The sequence below is a fragment of the Macrotis lagotis genome, chromosome X, assembly GCF_037893015.1.
Source record: "Macrotis lagotis isolate mMagLag1 chromosome X, bilby.v1.9.chrom.fasta, whole genome shotgun sequence".
Classification (NCBI taxonomy): Eukaryota; Metazoa; Chordata; class Mammalia; order Peramelemorphia; family Peramelidae; genus Macrotis; species Macrotis lagotis.
The window spans coordinates 230848366-230869547 of record NC_133666.1 but is presented as its reverse complement, the minus strand read 5'-3'; positions in this window follow the sequence as shown (position 1 = coordinate 230869547).

Genomic DNA, 21182 nt, shown 5'->3' with positions numbered 1-21182 from the left:
CTCTGAAATCCGTATTTCTTATTAAAATAACAATCTTGCATATAATCTAGTCTATTTTTTGATTTTTTTTAAATTTATTTTTATTAAAGATGTTATTTGAGTTTTCCAATTTTCCCCCAATCTTATTCCCCCTCCCCCCCGGGAAAGCAATCTGTCAGTCTTTACTTTGTTTCCATGTTGTACCTTGATCCAAATTAAGTGTGATGAGAGAGAAATAATATCCTTAAAGAAGAGACAAGAAGTCTAAGAGGTAACAAGATCAAACAATAAGATATCTGTTTTTTTTCTAAATTAAAAATCTAGTCTATTTTTCAAACAAAATGAGAAGGGAAAGATTTCCGGGGTAGAGCCAAGATAGCGTTATGAAACTAATAAATTCCTGGAGCTTTTCTCTACATCATGACAAGTTTAGTCCCTACAAAGACATTAAAGCTACAGATCCCTCACTCTCTCAAAAAAGAGGTTGAAACATGCTTTCAACGGTAGACATCATGGAAGATCTTCAGAGTAGGTCTGCCTGTTTAGGAGTGAAAGGGTAAGTAAAAACCCAACTGGGCAGGAGAGTGAGATAGCCAGGGGGAGACTTTTAATCACAGTTTAGTCTAGGTTGCAACAGTTAGACAATAGCATAAGTCTCAGCAGCTGGATAGCAAGCCAGTAGAGAGGCTCTCAACCCCACACAATATCTGAGCCATGGGAACACTGGGGCAAAAGAAAGGACTGGTTTGGGAATAAACCACTGCTTTGGCAGAGCCTGAAGATAAAGGGTGAAAGAAACCTCTGCATAGGGAAAGACTGACTGCATAGGCAGCAGCTTGACCAGTGATAAGAAAGGGATAAGATACCATCCCGAGCACAAAAAGCTCAGGATTATATAAATGAATTATTAAAATGCCACCTCAGAAGAAGAAAGCAGTGCAAACTACCCATGTCTGAAGTCTCAAAGGAATCTATGAATTATCCTTAAATCCAAAACCTCATAGAAGAGCTTAAAAAGAATTTTAAAACCAAAGACAAAAATAAGAAAAATGGAAAAAAATAATAAGAGCCCTGAAAGAAAATTATGAAAAATTGACCAAAGAAACCAATTCCTTTAAAAGTACAAATAACCTACGGTAAAAAATGAGGTAACTCTTCAAAAAAAATAAAATTGGAAATTGGAAATGGAATGCAACTCAACTAAAATAAAATTGACCATTTGGTAAAGAAATTCAACTCAGCAAAAAAGTCAAATTAACCAAGTGAAAATGGAAACATAAAAGCTTGCTAAAGAAAATAAAAACCCTAAAAATTAGAATTGGACAAATAGAAAGTAATGAATCTATGAGACACCAAGATTTCATCATACAAAGTCAAAACCTGAAAAAGAATGAAGAAAACAAAAATTTTTTTAAAGAAAAACAACCTGGACAATAGTTCTAGGAGAGATAGTTTGCACACATTTTGGTCTACCAGAAAACCTAGATTTAAAAAAAGAGTCTGGAAAATACTTTCAGAAAATTATGAGGGAAAACTGTCCAAATACACTGGATCAAAAAACAAAATAGTCTTTGATGAATACCCAGATTACTTCCAGACAGACACCAGGATAAAATCTCCAGGGACTTTCACAGACAAAATCTGGAATTCTCAAATAAGGGAGAAAATACTACAAACACCCCAAAAGAACCAACTTAAAGACAAAAGAAGTACAATCTGAATTATATAAGGCTTATGTTTTGGTGTTAAAGGATCTGAAGGCAAGAAATTTTTGGGAGGGAGGGCAAGTATGTTGGATTCCAACCAAGAGTTTACTACCCTGCAAAATTCATCATGGGAGAAAATGGCTGTTCAATGAAATAGAGGACTTCCAAAATTTCCTGATTAAAATAAAAAAAAAAACAAGTAACTGAACAGAGAATTTGATTTTCAAAGACGACTTAAGTGATGTATCAAAAGGTCACCAGAAAAGGGAAAAATACCAGATGTTAACCAAGAATATCATATTGTATACTTAGAGGGACTGGACATGAAAACATCATGAAGAGAATTGCTTGCCTTAATGCCTTAGCTACAATGGGAAGGAATGTACTTGGTGGGGGAGGGGAAAATAAAAATGGTTCATGAAATGCTTTGGCTTTGCATGATACTTTGGCTTATGAGGATTGTGTGTCAATGGACGGTAAGGTATAAAGTGATTTTAATTTGATGTGATTCCTGACGCTTGAAGGGTTTATTTCTAATGAGACAGAAGATGGGAGTGTACTGAGTGATAGTGCTGCTTATCAATAAATCAGTCTTTGAGAATAGCACTTCTATCAGGTCAAGAAATATATTTTGACAAAGGGATGTAAGTATAAGGCAAGGTTAAAACAATAAAATTTTAAAAAGAAGGACTACACTTGGAGAAAGCTAAACATTAATGGATAAATAAAACCAGGTGAAGAGGCTCATAGATCTATTATAGTAGAAGGGGAAAAAGGAGGGTGTCATCACTGACTAAATACTATTCAATAGAATTGTCCCAGTGACGGATGATATACATTTCAAATTGGGCCTAAAAATCTATACTACCCTCCAATAAAGTGGGAATGGGGAGAAAAGGATAGAAGGGATTGACATAAGAGAAAGCAAAAGTATAAATCAAAGTAAGAAAAGTTAAAATTTAAAAGAAAAATTACAGGCAACAGTTAACTGGCGAGGAGGAATAACTGTAAATGTGAATGGGATGAACTCTCCCTTAAACTGGAAACAAATTTCAGAGTGGATTAAAACTCAGAATCCTACACTATGTTGTTTACTAGAAACACATTTGAAGCAGAAAGATACACACAGAGTAAAGGTAAAAGGCTAGAGAAAAATATATTATACTTCAAAGGGAGTTAAAAAAATGAGGGGCAGCAATCCTCATTTCAGGCAAAGCAAAAACAAAAATAGACTTCATTAAAAACCAATACTGCCAAGGTTATAAGAAAAGCATAAAGCCAGAAACTGTTTTCACAGCTAGAAGTTCTACTACAGGTCTCATTTCTAGAATATATAATTGCATGAAATTTATAAGGTTCTAAGTCATTTCCCATTTAATAAATGATCAAAGGATGTGAACAGAATTTTCAAATGAAGAAACTAAAATTATATATCATTATATGGAAAAATGCTCCAAATCATTAGGATTTGTGTTAGAGAAATGAAAATTAATAGAGTTATGAGTTACTACCACACAGCTATCAAATTAATCAAGATGATATAAAAGTAAGACAATCAATATTAGCGTTGTTGTGGGAGGAGTTGGACATTAATGCACTGTTAGTGGAATTGTAAACTGATCTAAACATTCAGGAGAGTAATGTGGAACTATGCCCAAACAGCAATAAAACTGTTCATACCATCTGACCCAGCATTACCAATACTAGGCCAATATAGGAGAATTAATAAAAAAAACATAAAAAAGTTCCCCATATTCCAAAATATTCATGGCAGCTCTTTTGGTAGTAGCAAAGAATTGGAAATTAAAGGGATGTTTATCAATTGGGGAATGACTGAACAACTTATGGAATTTGAATATCTAGGAGTACTATTATTCAATAAAAACCATAAATGGTAGGATTATAGAGAAGCTTGGACAGAACTACAGGAACTGATGCTGAACAAAGGGAACAGAAACAAGAGAACATTGTACACGTTAACAAAACTATTGTGAGTTGATCAACTATGACAAATTCAGCACCTCTCAGCAGTTCAGAAAGCTAGGATAACCCTGGGAGACCTGCCATGGACAACACCATCCACATCCCAAGGAAGAAAAATAACAAATAAAATCAAACAAACTAAAACACAAACTGCAAAATTTGAATGAATATTATGTTAACTTTTTAAATATTTCTCTTGTTTTTCCTTCCTATTCCATGATTTTCTTTTTTTTTTGCATCATACAGAAAATGACGAATATGTAAACATATTAAACAGAAATGCATATGTACAATGTTCATTGGACATTGGAAAAGGAGGATGAGAAGTGGAAGACAAGTGTGTGACTTATAAATATGCAAATTGCTGAATTGAAAAAACTTTCCTATCATGTTATTGGAAAGACAAAATTAAAGGACCATCTATAAACAGAGAATACAGTTGAATATAAAGTGGTGTTATCTAAAAAAATTAAATTAAAGGAAGAAAGGAATAAATTGGGAGAAAGAGAAAGTTAGAACAGAGTAAAATAACACATAAAAGTGGAAAGAAAAGTCTTTGCTTACTTTCATAAGAAATGACCCATAAAGTGAATAGCATGCATATTTAATCTGGCATAGACATTTATCTTACCATACCGGAAAGTAGGAGGCATGAGAGAAGACTGTGGTGATGGAAGGGAAATAGGGAAAGTGGGGAAGGCACATTGGAAGAGGAGATAGAAGCAAAAAAAACTTTTAAAAATATTTTATTTGGAACCAAATTGGTGAAGTAAAGACAGGTCTCCCCCCAAACCACCACAAATATATTTAAATAATGATTCTTAACAAGTGAAACAATTTTCCAGTCCAAAAGAAATGGGAAGATTAATGGGACATATCTGTTACACTGGGGTTAGAAAGAGTCTCCAGTGTAATCAGGGCCACTTAAAAGGGAACCAGCTCCAGCCATTGAGTATCAGAGTATGGTGGTGGTTTCTAGCTAACTCAACTCAGGGATTGCCAAGGACTACTTGGAAGGTCAGCAGGAAAACTCTGCTGCACCAGGGTGAGACAGTATCCCAGTTCAGTCCAACCCCAGTGAACCAAAAACAGACCCAGGAGCCACCTACCAGCTGCTTCCAAAGTGCTCAGCCCTTGGACAGTAAGTGGATCAGGGGAGAATTCAGAAGTCTCTTTGCTATCCCTGAGACATGTCTCTGATTTTGCTGATACTCAGATCCAGGTCACAGTCGAGGACCCAGTCTTAGGAAAAGTTGAAGCACAACAGAGTCAACTGGATGTAGTAGTTCAGGAACCCTCTTCATGCTTCCAGAGTAGAAAGGAGTGCTTGTGCTCATCCATAGATAAGAGCACAACCCAGGAGAGTAGTCACAGACTCTAATAAAACCTTGGAAGAATTGAGAACTTGCAGATCCCTTGAGGGTATACCTAAAAACAGTTTGCGTCAAATGGAAGAAGCAATCTAATAGACCAATAAGTATGCCTTAGAAAGTGAATTGTCCAAATGGAAAAAGGAGATGCAAATGCTTTCTGATGATAATAATTCCTTAAATTGTAAAATGTAAGTAAAAGAAATCGAAGACTTTAAGAAAAATCAAGAAAAAATAAAACAAAGAATGAAAAATTAGAAAAAAATGTGAACTATCTCATTGTAAATACAATTAACCTTGAAAGCAGATCTAGAAGAGATACTTTAAAAATTATTGGACTATCTGAAATAAGAACTTTTTTTCAGGAAATTCTCCAGAAAAATCAGTCCTGATATTCTAGAAGCAAAAGGTCAAATTTAAAATAATCCTCTAATCACCCACTGAAAGAGATCCCCAAATGAAAACTGCTTGGAATATTATAGTCAAAATAATATTTACTATATTATATAGTCAATGGGAGTTGACTTCCTTATGGAGGAGAATATATTGCAAGCAATCAGAAAGAGGAATTCAAATCTCATGTAGCTTCAGGCAGGACAACACAAGATTTCTGCATTAAGGACTAATAGGACTTAGAATATGATATTTCAAAAGGCAAAAAGAACTTGGATTACAACCAGGATTCAACTACTTAGAAACTACTGAACATAGTATTTCAGGGGAAAAGATGGAAGTTCAATGAAATAGGGGGCTTTCAAACTTTCCTGATGAAATGACCAGAAATGAGCAGAAAATTTGATCTTCAAATACAGGACTCAAGTTAATCATAGAGAGGGTGAATGGAAGGGCAAATCATTAGTAACAATGATGCTGAGCTGCTTGTCTTCTTGCATAGGAAGATAATACTAATAACTCATATGAACATTTTCATTTATTAAGCAGTTATAAGGAGCATATAAAATGCATAAGAAGGAGTTGAATCTGACGGTATAATATATTAAAAAGATGGAGCTAATGGGGGGGAAGCAGCCTATTGGGTTCAAGGGAAAGGAAAGCTAGAATGGGGTAAGTTATTTTACATTAAAAAGGCAAGAAAAATTTTTGCAGTAGAGTGAAAGAGGGGGAATGTAAGGGGGAATGAGTGAACCTTACTCTCATTAGAATTTGCTTGGGGAAGGAATAATATATACAATCAATGGGGAATAGAAATCTATCTTATTCTGGAGTGGGGAGTAGATAATATAAGGGAGGAAAAATTTTGAGATTGTAGTCAGATGGAGCACACTTTTGATGAGGAGGGACAGAGTGAAAGGAGAGGAAAAATTAAATACATGGGTTGGGGGATTAGGATAGAAGGAAGTACAGGTAACAATGTCATCTGTGTGAAAAAAATGTTGAAACAATTTTCTCTGATAAAGTCCTCATTTCTCAAACATAGAGAACTGAGTCAAATTTATAAAAAATAAATAAGAACCATCCCCTAATTGATGAATGATCAAGCAATATGAAGAGTTTTCAGATAAGATTATCAATACAATTTTTAAAAATATTTTTTAATATACTACCTCACTAATGAAGGGAGAAATGTGGGTTGGGACAATGCAGAGGTACTACCTTGTACCTATTGAATGGGTTATCAGGACAGAAGGAGAAAATGACAAATATTGGAAGGGATGTAGGGTAATTGAGGCGTTGTAGGGGGAGTTTTCAACATTCATCCATTTGAAGTTTATGACTTCCACATTTTTCTACCACCTTCTTTTCCATCCTCCCATTACCATGGCTGCAAACAGTCTAGACTTTTGAGGTGGGAGAGAAAGAAAAGGAAAAAGAAACATTGGATTAGGATAGAGAGAGATATAGTTAGCTGAAGTAACTGAAAAAAATGAAGTAGGTTTCTCTGATAAAGGTCCCATTTCTAAAAAATATGGAAAACAAAGCCAAATTCATAAAACCTAATAACCAGTGAGCAAATAATTATAATTATTAAATTGGTATATAATTGTTAAACAATTCATATAATCATATTATATATCATATAATATCATAAAATAAGTATTATGATTAATGTTCAAAAGATAGGAATAATTTTCTGATGAATTAATAAAAATTATCTATACCTAACTGAAAAAATACTATTGAATGGATAAATGAAAATTAAAACAATTCTGAGATACTACCTCATACTGAATAGAATAGCTAAGAGGACAGAAGAGGAAGGCAAAAATGTTGGAGGGGATGTGGGAAAAATTAGATATTATTTCACTATCAGTTGGATTGGGAACTGATTAACCATTTAGCAGTGCATTAGGAACTATGACCACGGTTGTGAAACCATGTGTTTTAGGTCTGTATCCCAAAAGAGATAAACAAAAAGGAAAAAGAACCTATATATACAAAAATGTTTATAGCATCCCCTTTTTGGTGATAAAGGGTTAGGAAATTCAGTTAATGTCCATAAGTTTGGGAACAGTTGAACAAATTGTGTTTTGTAATTTTGATGGAATATTATTCTACTAGGTGGAATGATGAGCATGATACTGACAGAAAAAAAAAACTGGAATTTCTTGATCTGATGCAAAGTGAAATGCACTGTGGACAAAAGTACAACAACATTGTAAGACAATCAGCTGTGCACTTTAGCTATTCTCAGCAATGCAGTGATCCAAGACAACTCAGAATGATTTTGTTTTTTAGCAAGGCAATGGAATTAAGTGGCTTGTCCAAGGCCACACAGCTAGATAATTATTAAGTGACTGAGGCTGCATTTGAACTCAGGTACTCCTGACTCCAGGGCCTGTGCTCTAGCCACTGTGCCACTTGGCTGCCCCTCAGAATGATTTTTAATGAAAGATGATATCCATTCCAAGGGGAAGAACTGATGATTTCTAAATACAGTTTGAAGCATACTCTTGTTAACTTTATTTTCTTTTTTGTTTTGTTTTGTGTTATATTTTCTTTAACAACATGACTTATGGAAACGTTTTGCATGAATGCACATGAATAACCTATGTTGTATTGTTAGTCTTCTCAGTGTAGTTGGTACAAAGGAAGGCAGGGAAAGAATATGAAAAAAAATGAATGATAACTTTTTTTATATGCAACTGGGTAAAATTAAAAACTAAATGAATGTTTTATAAAAAAGAACAAGATTCTCAACTTATAATGCATTAAGTCAAATAGATTGCAGTATTTTTTTCCAAATGACAATCAGTGGCAAACAAGCAACAGTCAGCCCCAATCATTTGGGGTTGAGTAAAGGAGGAGAGTAGCATAACTTTACTACTCAGGTTTTAGAAACACTTTCCAAAAGGATAAGCTTTACAATAAGGCTTTACAATAAGATAGACTTTCCTACAGAATGGATCCATTAAACGACAAAGTTTTGAATGAAACTACAGGAAATATATAAGCATATTTTTACATACAAGCACAACTTTTCTCTTGGAAAATTCATAACAAAATACATAAATAGGAGATAAGATTAAAGTTGAATTTAATGGGATATACAAAATACATATGTACTCTAAGGATTTTCTCTTTTTCTAAAATCTTTGAACTGACAGCAGGGGAAAAAGATGTTAGTGAATTTATATCATATGTGATTTTTGACTGTCTTCAGTAGCCAACAATTACAAGGAAATCAGTAAAAATGGAAAATCCAATGATAGATTGGGTTAGTTAGTGTCTTGTTAGTGGAACAATATTTGTGAAGACTAAAAATATTGGATAAAAAACAAGTTCAAGACTTTAGATGAACTAATAAGGTAAACAGGAATACAACTTAAACAATCAATATCTTGGCATTTCATATTGCTTTAAGACAATGTAACTGGGAAGCAATGTAATTGAGTAACAGGAGCAATGTTTTGTAGCAGAGAATTGCCAGATTTATCAGAATGGCAGATAAATGTCCTGGGAAATAGCAGTTCAATACAACTTATAAAGAAAGCAATAAAATTTTAGTAGGAATTGAAAAAGATAAACTAGAATTATAAAAAAAATACACACAATATCAAGCAAGGTTAGGAGATTATACTATGGTTCATTTTGACTGTCTTTACTATTTTCTTTATCAGAAAAAATCCAGATTGTTCTCTATAAGAACTTTCCTCTAGTATTTTGTAATTAAATAATTTTTTAATTCATATAAAGTTTTCAAAATAATTCTACATGGTTACACTGTTAGCAGAAAACAAGAAAATGCACACCAAAAATAGCACAAAAGACATTTCTCCAGTTTCTCAAATTAATGCCTGTTTGTTCTTTTAGAATAGAATAATTTTTTTAGGGTTTTCTTTTTGCAAGGCAAATGGGTAAGTGGCTTGTCCAAGGCCACACAGCTAAGTAATTAAGTGTCTGAGGTAGGATTTGAACTCAGGTACTCATGACTGCAGGGCCTGTGCTCTATCCACTGTGCCACCTAGCAGCCGCAGAATAGAATAATTTCTAACATAAATTTTAGCAAAAGAAAATAAAAGTAACTATGCTCTTAACATAGAAAAAGACATTTTATTGATCAGAATTGCTCCTACATGGTCAGAGGCAATTCATTTTCAATATTACTGTCCAATACTCTGATATCTACTCAGTAGCCTAGGAACTGAGACCTAAAAGAATGATTATGATAACCTGTCACCTGAGATTTCATCTAATTTGATTACTCTTAATCATCCAGGAGCATGTGTATATGCATCACACATGTCAATAGAAAGCATCTTCCCTCTTTAACTATTTTTTGGTGGAATACAGGTCAAAATATTTGGTTAGTGGATTACAAATACCAATGTACTGTTCTAAAAGTACATTCAGGTCAAAGACAGAATCAGATTGCTTAACATCATGGAAAAATTAATAAAACACTTAAATTTCTAAATACCATTGTGGAGAGTATCCCTTTGGGTAACAAATCAAATTCCATTGTAGATTAAATATTAAGTGTTTTAATACATGAGTTTTTGAAGAAAATGCTCAGAATTTATACTAGTTAAGTGTGGTTTTATAAAGTGACAAAACTGATTGGTGTGGCATAAAATTAATTTTGGATTTAACTCTTGATGATGAAAAATAAAATGTTTGATTTTGTCCCAGTGCTGAATATTTTGTGCCTAATTTGAGGTCAAAATATGAATTTTACAAAGGATGCATTATAGTTACAATTTATTTTTATTTCTTCCTAACCACACTAGATGACTAAATAACACAGAAAAGTTACAGAAAAATATGCATTTTTTCAATATAATGTGCTTCCACAGCAACAGTTACAGTTCAAACCACAAATTTGAAAAAATGGTGCAAATATAAGAAATAAAAAAAGAGAAATAGGAGCTCAATCTAAGAAAATATTATTTGAAATATTTTGAAATATATTTTTATACAAAAAAGTACTATTTTAGTTTTTGTTGTTCAATAGACAAGGATAAAATCAAATTAATATGAAAATTAATAAATGATCATAAATAAAATTGTTATCAGTTATGTATGATTTGTTGAAAAACTGCAGATTAAATTTATCAAAATAATTTTAATAATATCCTATTTTCTTCCTTTCCCATTTTTTGACTTTCCCCCCTCCCTGTATTTTCAAACATATTACTTAGGTCATAATAGTTATTAGATTTTTCACTTCACCTGTATATGGGAATCCCAGGTCATGAAACACCCACCCATAATTTAAAACAAGATCTTCTCTACCTATACATTTTTATATCAATATTTTATTTTTCCCATTACATATAAAATAATTGAATATTTATTTAAAATTTATATTATCATGTTCTCTCTCCCTCCCTACTCTCCTTCCCTTTTGTCCTATCATTGAAAAAAGCAAGCAACTTGAGAAAAGTTACATATATGCAATTATGTGAAACATTCTCATATTAGTCATATTGTTAAAAAAGTCTCCCCCCCAAAAAAAACCCCAAGAAAAATAAGTAAAAATTATGCTTCTGTCTTCATTTATGCTCCTTGAGTTATTTCTCTGGAAACAAATAGTATTTTCATCTGAAATCCTTCAGAATTGTCTTGGTTCAGTTATATCATATTCTTATATTAGTAGTATTAAAGATGTTTATTCTTAATTCTTGAAAAGGAACCATGACATCATGGAAAGGATGTCACAACAAGCACGTGAATTGGATATGAGTGAGAGGGTGTTGTCTCACTTTCTCTTCCAGAGACAATGGCCAGATGTGAATCAGGATGACTGGAGATGGCCTTGAATGTGAGACAATAAACATTACATGATTTTCCCAAGGTCACACAACTTAGTAAATATCAAGTGTGGGAGATAGGATTCGAACTCTTGTCCTTCTGACCACATGGTTAGTGCTCTATCCACCACACTATCTATTGAGAAATTAAGTGACATTTCCAGTATTGCATAAACAGTATAAATAACAGACAGGACTTAATTCAAAGAATTCTTTACTCCATAGTTCTTCATATACTATGTCATGCTCCCTCTTAAGTAAAATATTTTCTAAAAATCTTATTTTCATGTTTTATAACTATCCATTTGTTGGGGGCGGGGGGAAGAGGCTTGGCGGTCGCTTAGCGGGGGAAACATAATCACCTTATAAGGGAATGTTACAGAACTCGGCCCCTCATTGAGTAAGAGTTCATGGGAGGGAGGACAGAGAGGGATAAAAGGGTCTGCTGAGAGGTGGGGAGGAGCGGGATGTGATCACAGAAGAATAAAGACTCATTATCCACCTCAGGCGCTCTGTCTGGTTCTTCCCCCATCAAAGAGTGGGGGCCGGAGGTACCCCGAAGACTCATCATGCGTTGGACTGGTGAGTAAGAGGACGGACTAGCATAAAGAAGCCGGCGTTGTAAATAAAAACCCGGCAAGTGGCGCCCGAACAGGGACCTGATTTTGCTAGGGAACGTCTGAATCCGCTGGTCGGATTCTCCAGACAGCCTCGGTCGTTTCCGACCGGGAGGAAGGAGAGGGCGTTTACTCTCAGATATTGCCTGAAGGACATATCCCTATTGTGTTGACTATGCTTCCTTTCTCTTCCCTTTCTCCTTCTGCTCTAATCACGCTCCTTGCCGTGCTGGCCTGTCTGATTGTGCCCTGCTGCCTCCTTCTCTTTTGCCGAACGGGAACTTTCCAGTTCTGCCACCTGTTAGGATTGCAGCCTCGGCTAGTAGACAGCATGGGGGGCCGGAATAGTATTCCCGCCTTTCAGCCAGAGGAGAAAGGGGTTGTTGCAGCGCAGCTTTATAAACTCTGCGCTAAGCATGGCCGTAAATTACCTATCAAGACGTGCCGTGCTTTTGTTGAGAATATCTGGAACATCTGCCCTTGGGTGCAACATAGTGGGATCCAACCAGATAAATGGAAGGTGGTAGGGCAGCAGATGGCCTCCTATGATGACACCTGCCCGGGAAAACTGACCCCTGAGGATTTTACAGTGTATAAGATAGTGGATGCAGCCCTGCATCCCCAGAAGGTGACTTTGGCACGACCAATCAGCACTCAGGTGGGTAGCTCGTTGGCGGGATCGGATTCAGAGAGCTCAGAGGAAGAGGGAAGGCCACCCCCTCCCCTGTATCCATGGGAGGAACTTAGAAGAAACAATGGGGGAACAAGGGGCCCCCAGGGAGAAGAAAACGCCGCATGCCCCTCCTTACCGAGACAGAATGAAAAGGGGGAGGGCGATGAATGTGGCACACTTAGAGATTCAGGGCCGGAAGTTTCCGAGCGCGGGAAGGGAGGGGTGCAAACAGTCCTCAGGGGTGGCAGGAAGAGGAGCGTGAGTAGGTGGGACCGGGAGGCTGCTGACGAGGAGGGAGAAGTCCGCGCTGATTGGACAGCTGCCGCGCCCCAGACTTGGCGGCCCAGCCAGGAAACAGAGGCAAAAAATCCCCCGTGTTCCTTGTCCGCCCTTCAGAGATCCCCTCAAGGGCTCCGCCCATCTGGCCTACTTGCCACCAGTGCCTCCATAGCAATAGAGAAAGGGGAGGAGGTGGACTGGGATGACTGGGGCCTCTACCCAGTATTTACGGACCCCCTTACCGGAGCCCGAGACTACCGCCCTGTCCCTTTTAAGATGCTTAAGGAACTTAAGGAGGCCGTGACTAAATACGGCCCAAGCTCCCCTTATGTAAAAAGACTGATGCAAAACCTCTTCGCTACGCACCCTTGGACCCCTGCTGACTTTGACGAAATTGCAGCCGCGTGCCTGGATGCCTCCTCATATTTAGCTTTTAAGGCTCAGGCCCGCAGAGAGGCCTCTAAGCTGGCAAAATCCCGGGGTTATACTCCCCTGGATTTAGCCATTGACCTCCTGTGTGGAACTGGAGCCTATACTGACCCTGCTGTTCAGGCCCGGTATGGCCAGTTTGAGCTAGAGACTGTTAAAGAAACACATGTTGCAGCTTGGGATAAGATTGGAGCCATGAAAGGGGGGAGAGCCACACAGAAGTTGGTTGGGCTGAAGCAGAGAGCAGATCAGACACCCCTCTCATTTGTGAACGAGGTTAAAGAGACAGTGACTCGTATAATGGGAGACACCCCGGGATCTGATCTACTTATGAGACAATTGATTAAAGAGGGTCTTTGCCCCAAAGGGATCGCAGCCATTAGCAGCCTTCCCCCCGACGCTTCATTAGAAGAAATTGTTGACAAATTGCTGGACATGCCCAGCGAGGATTCAATTCAAGCCTTAGTGACTGCCATGGAGAACCGGGAGGATAGCCTCCTGACCGCCCTTCACGGTATGCAGGTGAGACCCACCTGTTTTGGGTGCGGAAAGCCAGGGCACCTCAAAGCACAGTGCAGGCAGCGGCCCCCCTCCACTTCAGTTCCGACCTGTTATTCCTGTGGAAAGCCAGGTCACATAGCCAGGTTCTGCTGATCCAAAGGGAAGTCGGGAAAAGGGAAAGGGAGGGGCCCGGCCGCGGGGCCCCCCGTGCTCGAAGACAGCGGCCCCATTACTGTGACTATCCCCGTGAGGGTTGACTATAGAGAAGGGACACAGCAGAGAGAGATCGGGCCTTGGGAAACCTCGATGATTCCCATCGAGCTAAATATATTCCCAGCGCTCATCACAGGGGCTGAGAGATGTGTGGACTTAGTCACCCATACCCAGGTCATTTTTGGTCCCGGAAGTCCCACATCCGTAAGGGTCACAAACCCCCACCCCTTTCCCACCTTGGTAAAACAGGGCCAAGAGGTGGGAAAGGCGCTGCCCTTGTGGACCCCTCCCGCTCATGTGAACTGGGTCCACCCGGTCAGGTCTGGGCGACCACTGTTAACCATCACGGTGGAAAATCAGAAGCTCGAAGGGATAATTGACACTGGAGCCGATTGCTCTGTCATAAATAGGGGACAGTGGAGGCGCGAGTGGCCACTCCTACAGAGCCCTCAAGCAGTGACGGGGTGGGGGGCAATAGATCTGCCATGAAAGCAGCACACGCCTTACGGTGGTCAGCTTTGGAAGAATCTGGACTCTTCACCCCACTGTGCCTACCCGACCTCCCTTATGCATTATGGGGTAGAGACATCTTGAGCCAGCTTAACCTGACACTTGCCACCCCTGATAGCCTGCGGGGAAATTAATTGGGGCCACTCTAGAGATGAGCTTTTCCCCCAGAATAACATGGATTAATAAGAAACCTATTTGGGTTGAGCAGTGGCCCCTGACAAAAGAAAAGCTCATCGCCCTCACAGACATAGTAATGACCCTCCTGTGCGAGAACAAAGTGGAACTGTCCCTTAGCCCGTATAACTCCCCCGTCTTTGTCATAAAAAAGAAAGGGGGGAGTTGGAGAATGTTGATTGATCTTCGGGCAGTAAATGCCAACATGGTACCCATGGGGACCCTCCAACCTGGTCTCCCTATGCCCACTGCAGTCCCGCAAGGGTGGACTATTATAGTGATTGATGTTAAAGACTGCTTCTATAGCATTCCCCTCCACCCGGAGGACAAAGAAAAATTTGCCTTTTCCCTCCCCGCGATCAATTTCCAAGCCCCCAGTAAACGTTATCAGTTCACCGTCCTACCTCAGGGAATGGCCAATAGCCCCACCCTGTGCCAGCTTTACATGGATACTCTGCTACATCCTATCAGACAGCTGCAATCCTCCCTCCATGATAGAAACCACCCCCTGTTTGTTCTTCACGTGCGCTCTCATGTTTCTTCCACCGGCCCCATATTCCAGGGCAATGCGGAGGCAGATAGGGCTCTCTTGTTAAACCTGTCCACACCTGCCCAGCTGGCACATGGTAAGTATCACTTGTCATCCAGGTCGCTCCGGCGCCTATACAGCATTCCCCGGAAGGAGGCTCGCCAAATTGTGCGCTCCTGCACTTCTTGTGCTCCCTTTAGACAAGCCCTCCCCGCAGAGGGGTCTAACCCATGTGGGGACGGCCCCAATGCTCTTTGGCAGATGGACATTACTCACCTGGGTCGTAAGTACATCCATGTCTCGGTGGACACCTTCTCCTCCTTCACCTTCGCCTCTCTACAGCCAGGAGAAGCGGTTAAACACGTTCTCTCACATCTATATGCCCAGATGGCTGTCTTAGGCGTCCCCTCGGCTATCAAAACCGATAATGGGCCCGCCTACACCTCGAGAGCCTTTGCTTCCTTTTGCAAAGAATTTTCCATTTCCCATTCCACCGGGATCCCTTACAATCCCACTGGCCAAGCTTTGGTAGAGCAAATCGCACACTCAAAACTACGCTCTTTAAACAGAAAGGGGGAGTTGGCAGGTCACTGACCCATTCAGACCTGTCTCAGGTACTATTTACCATGAATTTCCTACAAGTCAGGGATGACGGCACTACAGCCGCCCAGAGATTTTTCTCCCCAAAAGGACATGCTAAGAAAGAACCAACGCTCCTGCCCTCTCCCACCAAGGCCCTACCAGGCTCTAAAGTCATGTGGAGAGATGAAGAGGGAGGTTGGCATGGCCCTGTAATGGTAAAGAACAGAAGACAGGGCCACCTGTCATTTCATCCCGAGGATAAGATAGAAGAGCCAGAAAGATGGCTCCCTGTTTACAAGATAAGAGACCTTGATTAATGCCCAACCCTACGGGGTGAGAGGAATTTCTTCCTTTTTCAGGCCTTCTGATCGTCGTAGGGATCCTTGGAGGTGCTCCATCTGAAGGAAATCCGACATGGGGAATACTCCGAGTTATTCCCTCTCCCCTTCCGGTAGCACGGAACTCCCCGATCTACCCTCGCCTGCTAGTGACCAATACATCGATGGGGCTCCCTTCTGCATATATGGACCCCGCTGAAGCACCGGTCCAGAACTCCTTCTGCTGGGACCTGAACAACTCCCTATGTTTCGACATCGGGGAAGAAAATCGGTCCTGGAACTTCAACTCCACAGGGCAGAACGATTTTAACTATAGCACTGCCCCGACTGACCCCTGCGTCGGCCTTTTCCCGCAGACGACTGTCAGCCCAGCAGGGACAAAAAAAAAAAGGGGACCCAGCTCCGAGGCCTTCTGGGTTGGTGACCCCTGGTGAATCAAACTCAACAGGACTTCACGATTCCTCGGTGGGGCCCCTCATGTGTGGCCACAGGGGAAGACATCGAGGATCCCATACCATGGAGGGATTGCCAGATGGCGGGAGGATACCCCCTTGAGGGTGAACAAGGACGCTGATTCTGGGAATCACCCTACTTGTTGTCTGTTTCTGCCGCCTAGCTAGGCGACAGAGGGGCTATATGCTTCTTACTCAGAAAGCCTTCATGGCCATGGAGACGGGGGAGGATCCCCAAGTCTGGCTAGCCGCCATGCATGACATGTGACACCTAGGGGTAAGACGAGGTAAACCCCAAGACGGGCAACCTCTCCTAACCCAGCCACCTAAGACAGGCCCTGAGGGTGTCGGGCGCCTAGGACGGGCAAGGTCCTGGGTTGAAGGAGATGACCTAAGACAGGGTTCCTCGCCCCCGGCTATCAGAGGCCAGTAGAAATGACACCGCTTAAGGCTAACCTCAGCACCGCTTAAGGTCACACCAAGTGATAACCTTGTAAAACAGAAAGGGGGAGATGTTGGGGGCGGGGGGAAGAGGCTTGGCGGTCGCTTAGCGGGGGAAACATAATCACCTTATAAGGGAATGTTACAGAACTCGGCCCCTCATTGAGTAAGAGTTCATGGGAGGGAGGACAGAGAGGGATAAAAGGGTCTGCTGAGAGGTGGGGAGGAGCGGGATGTGATCACAGAAGAATAAAGACTCATTATCCACCTCAGGCGCTCTGTCTGGTTCTTCCCCCATCAAAGAGTGGGGGCCGGAGGTACCCCGAAGACTCATCATGCGTTGGACTGGTGAGTAAGAGGACGGACTAGCATAAAGAAGCCGGCGTTGTAAATAAAAACCCGGCATCCATTAATATCTGAAGGTCATAAGCTTACTCATATAGAATCTCTAAATATCTTGAAAATATTAGAAGGTAATGAAGAGAATTCTCTCATTTAGTCATTTTCAAGAATTAATAGAAAAATATAAGTAAGACATAATGCATAAAACATTCTAACCCAGCCTATGATATTTTTATAGTCAGTATGCAAGTAAACATTTATTAAACAACAATCTTTAACAGATGGTGCAAATTTCTCACTGTTCAGATTTGTAGATTTCACAACTAATTTTTTAAAAATTTCTTTCAAGTATTACAGCTCTTAGGAAAAATATAGAAAACTATATCTAATAATGTTTACTAGTATTCTGTTATTTAAAATTCCTACAAAAGATAAAAACATACTAACTATTATTTGGAGCACATTTCATTTGTTTCCAAGTAGAATCTTACAGAATTTGTGCTGTCTTATCAAAGTGTGTGAAAATTGAAGATGTCAGCACACCATGATAAATAGGGGGTATACTGTAATCAACTTCCTTGTATTAACAAGGATAATTTTCTTTAATGCCTTGCTCTGAAATAAATATAAAATATGCTACTTAGATCCTTAAATGACATAACTGGACTATGAGGAAACTGGATACAGTACTCAATACTATTCTGAGAGTCAAAAAAATCCAGTTACCTTATGTATTTGATATATAAATTATTGACACATGTGTCCTTTGGAATATTGTCAAAATTTTTCCTATGGAGACCATTGACTAGTCTCTCATTTTCATAATCAAGTCTATTTAAACCAGGTTTTTAAAAGTATATTTTCTGGGCCAGCTAAGTGACAGAATGGATAGAGCATTGACTGCGGAGGACCTGACTTCAAATCCAGCCTCAAACACTTAATAATTACCTGGCTTTGTGACCTTGGGCAAATCATTACCCAAAAAAAGTATATTTTTTCTCACATATTAATGTTAAATTAATCAATAAACTGGCAAACATTTATTAAACATTTACCATGTACCAGGTATTCTACTAAACACTAAAAACTCAGAAGATTCTCTGCTTTCAAGGGACAAAATTCTAATGGGGAAGACGTGAATATAGTTCATTTATACATTACACGCACATATGCACACACATAAATGCAGAGGGTTTGTGTGTGTGTGTGTGTGTGTGTGTGTGTGAGAGAGAGAGAGAGAGAGAGATAGAGATGAGATGGAGATGGAGAAAGGGAGGGAGAGAGAGATGGTGATGGTGATGCAGATGGGGATGGAGATGTGACAAAGACAATTAAAAGGAAGAGTGAGGAACATACAGAGACAGAGAAAGAAACAGAGAGGTCAGGTAGGGGGAAGTAGGTGGGAGAAAGAGAACTTAGGGGGAGGGAGATCATTAGCATTTGGGAGGAATGTGAAAGATGGCATATGGAAAATTTTGCATACGCTGAGAATTAAAGGAAATATGGACTTGGAAGAGGAAATGAGGAAGTGCATTTCAGGTTTGTGGAATAACCAGTGCAAAGTCAAAACATTACATCTGCAGAATTGAAGAAATGACTGCATTCTAAAAATCACAGTGTGAAAAGGAAAGTTACATCTAAGAAGGTTGGAAAGATAGATAGATTTTAGATAGCTAATATGTAAATGTCTGAAAGAGGCATTTATGTTTGCCCCTTAAAGTGATAGGAAATCACTGTATTTTTTAAGCACAGTAGGATATCATAAGATCCATGAGTTATGAAATTCACTTGATAATTTTATAGAGAATGGATTGAAATAGAAGTGACTTTAGGCTAGGATTGTGGAAGTGTCAATGAAGAGGAAATCTTCACAGGAGATATTATGGAGATGAAAGTTTTTGGGACACTTATTTTATATAAAGGCTGACTGACTGAGAGTGAGAAATCAGGGTCAATGTGTGACTGAAGCAATGGTGGTTAACCCAAGAATACAGTCAGGGAATAAGAATCTATTAACTACCTATGACATGAACTGTATTAAGAACTAGAAAGAAAAATAAAGGCAAAAGAAAGACCCAGCCCTTGAGGAGGTCACAATCTAATGGGGTAATAATATCTGATTAACTATGTAGAAACAAGTTATACAGAATGAATTGTAAATAATCAAATGAAGGAAGCCATTAGAATAAACATAGATTGACAAATTGACAAATCATCCTGTGAAATATGAGATTTTTTCCCCCTGTGAATTGAAGAAATCTAAAGGATGAAGATGAAGAAGAACATTTCTGGTATAGAGAAAAGTCAGAAAAGTCCTGAGTTGCAAAATGGAGTGTCTTGTTGGAAAAGCAGCAAGGAGTGCCATTAGGTTGAAGAGTACTTGGGAAAGTGAGGAAAATATATAATGTATAAGAAAATTAGGAAGTTGTGTGTGTGTGTGTGTGTGTGTGTGTGTGTGTGTGTGTGCGTGCATGTGTGTATGTGTATCTGTGTGTATATGTAGGCATGTATGAGTGTGTGAAGAACCTTGAATAATAAGCAAAGAATTTTATATTTACTTTTGAAGGTGAAAAGGGCTCATGAAAATTTATTGAGGAAGGTTATGGGCTAAAATATCATACATATGCTTTAGGAAAACCAGAATGATTTTGCTGAATGCAAAATTTATTTCTCTCTCTCCTGTTCTTCCCCTTTATTATTTTCTCTCTCTTCTTTGACCCTGTGCCTGCTCAAAAGTGTTTTTCTTCTTACTACCGAATCACCTAATAACCCTCCCTTCTACCTTCTCTTATGCCCTCATTCTCACACACCTCAAAAGGGTAAAATACTTTTCTATGCCAAATGACTACATGTATTATTTCCCCTCTGAACCAATTCTGATGTCAGTAAAGTTCACTCACTCACCCTCAACTCTGCCTCTTTCCCCTCCATTGTAAAAGCGTTTTCTTAATCATAAATGGTCAGACTCTAGGGAAGCATGGAAGAAATTAAAGGATCTGATGCTGAGTGAAGGGAGCAGAACTAAAGATCAATAAACACATTAACAACAACATTGTGAGATGATCAACCCTGATGTATTCTGCTGCTCTCAGCAGTTCAGAGAGCTAGAACAACCTTAATAGAATGGCTATGGACAATACTATCCCCATCCAGAGGGAAAAAATCAAAGCAAAACGAAAAATTCTTCAGATTCTGAGGAACACTACATTTACTTAAAAATATCTCTTATTTATTTGTTTCCCTTAAACCTAATTCTTCACACTGAAAATGATAAACCTATAAATATGCTTAACACAAATGTGTAAATATAATATTAATCTGAGTATTTTCTGCTGAGGGGAGGGAGTGGGAATGGAGGGTGAAAGGAAATTTTGTAGAAATTATAAATAAGATAGGCAAATGGATGAATGTTAAAAACAACTTTTAACAACATGTATTTAGAAAAGTAAACTAACAATTTTTTAAAAAGTCTGAAAAGAAAGCTTTTTCTAAACTCTTTCTTGTACGATAATATTCCCCATACTACTTCTCATTTCCTTTTATCCAATTCATTGCACTTTCACTCCTTAATTTAATATTTTTAGATATAATCCTTTCATGTTCAATTCACATCTGTACTCTCTGATGTTCTGTTATGATAACGAGAAAATTTTTATGAGTTACAAGTATGATTTTCCCATAAAAAAATATGTAGCCTTATTAAATCCCTTAAAATTTCCCATTGTAATTTCCCTTTTCAGTTTCCCTTTTTATTTGCATTTGAAGACCAATTTTCTGTTCAGTGCTGTTCTTTTCATCAAAAAAGTTTCAAAATTCTCTATTTTATTGAATATGAATTTTTCCATATGAAAG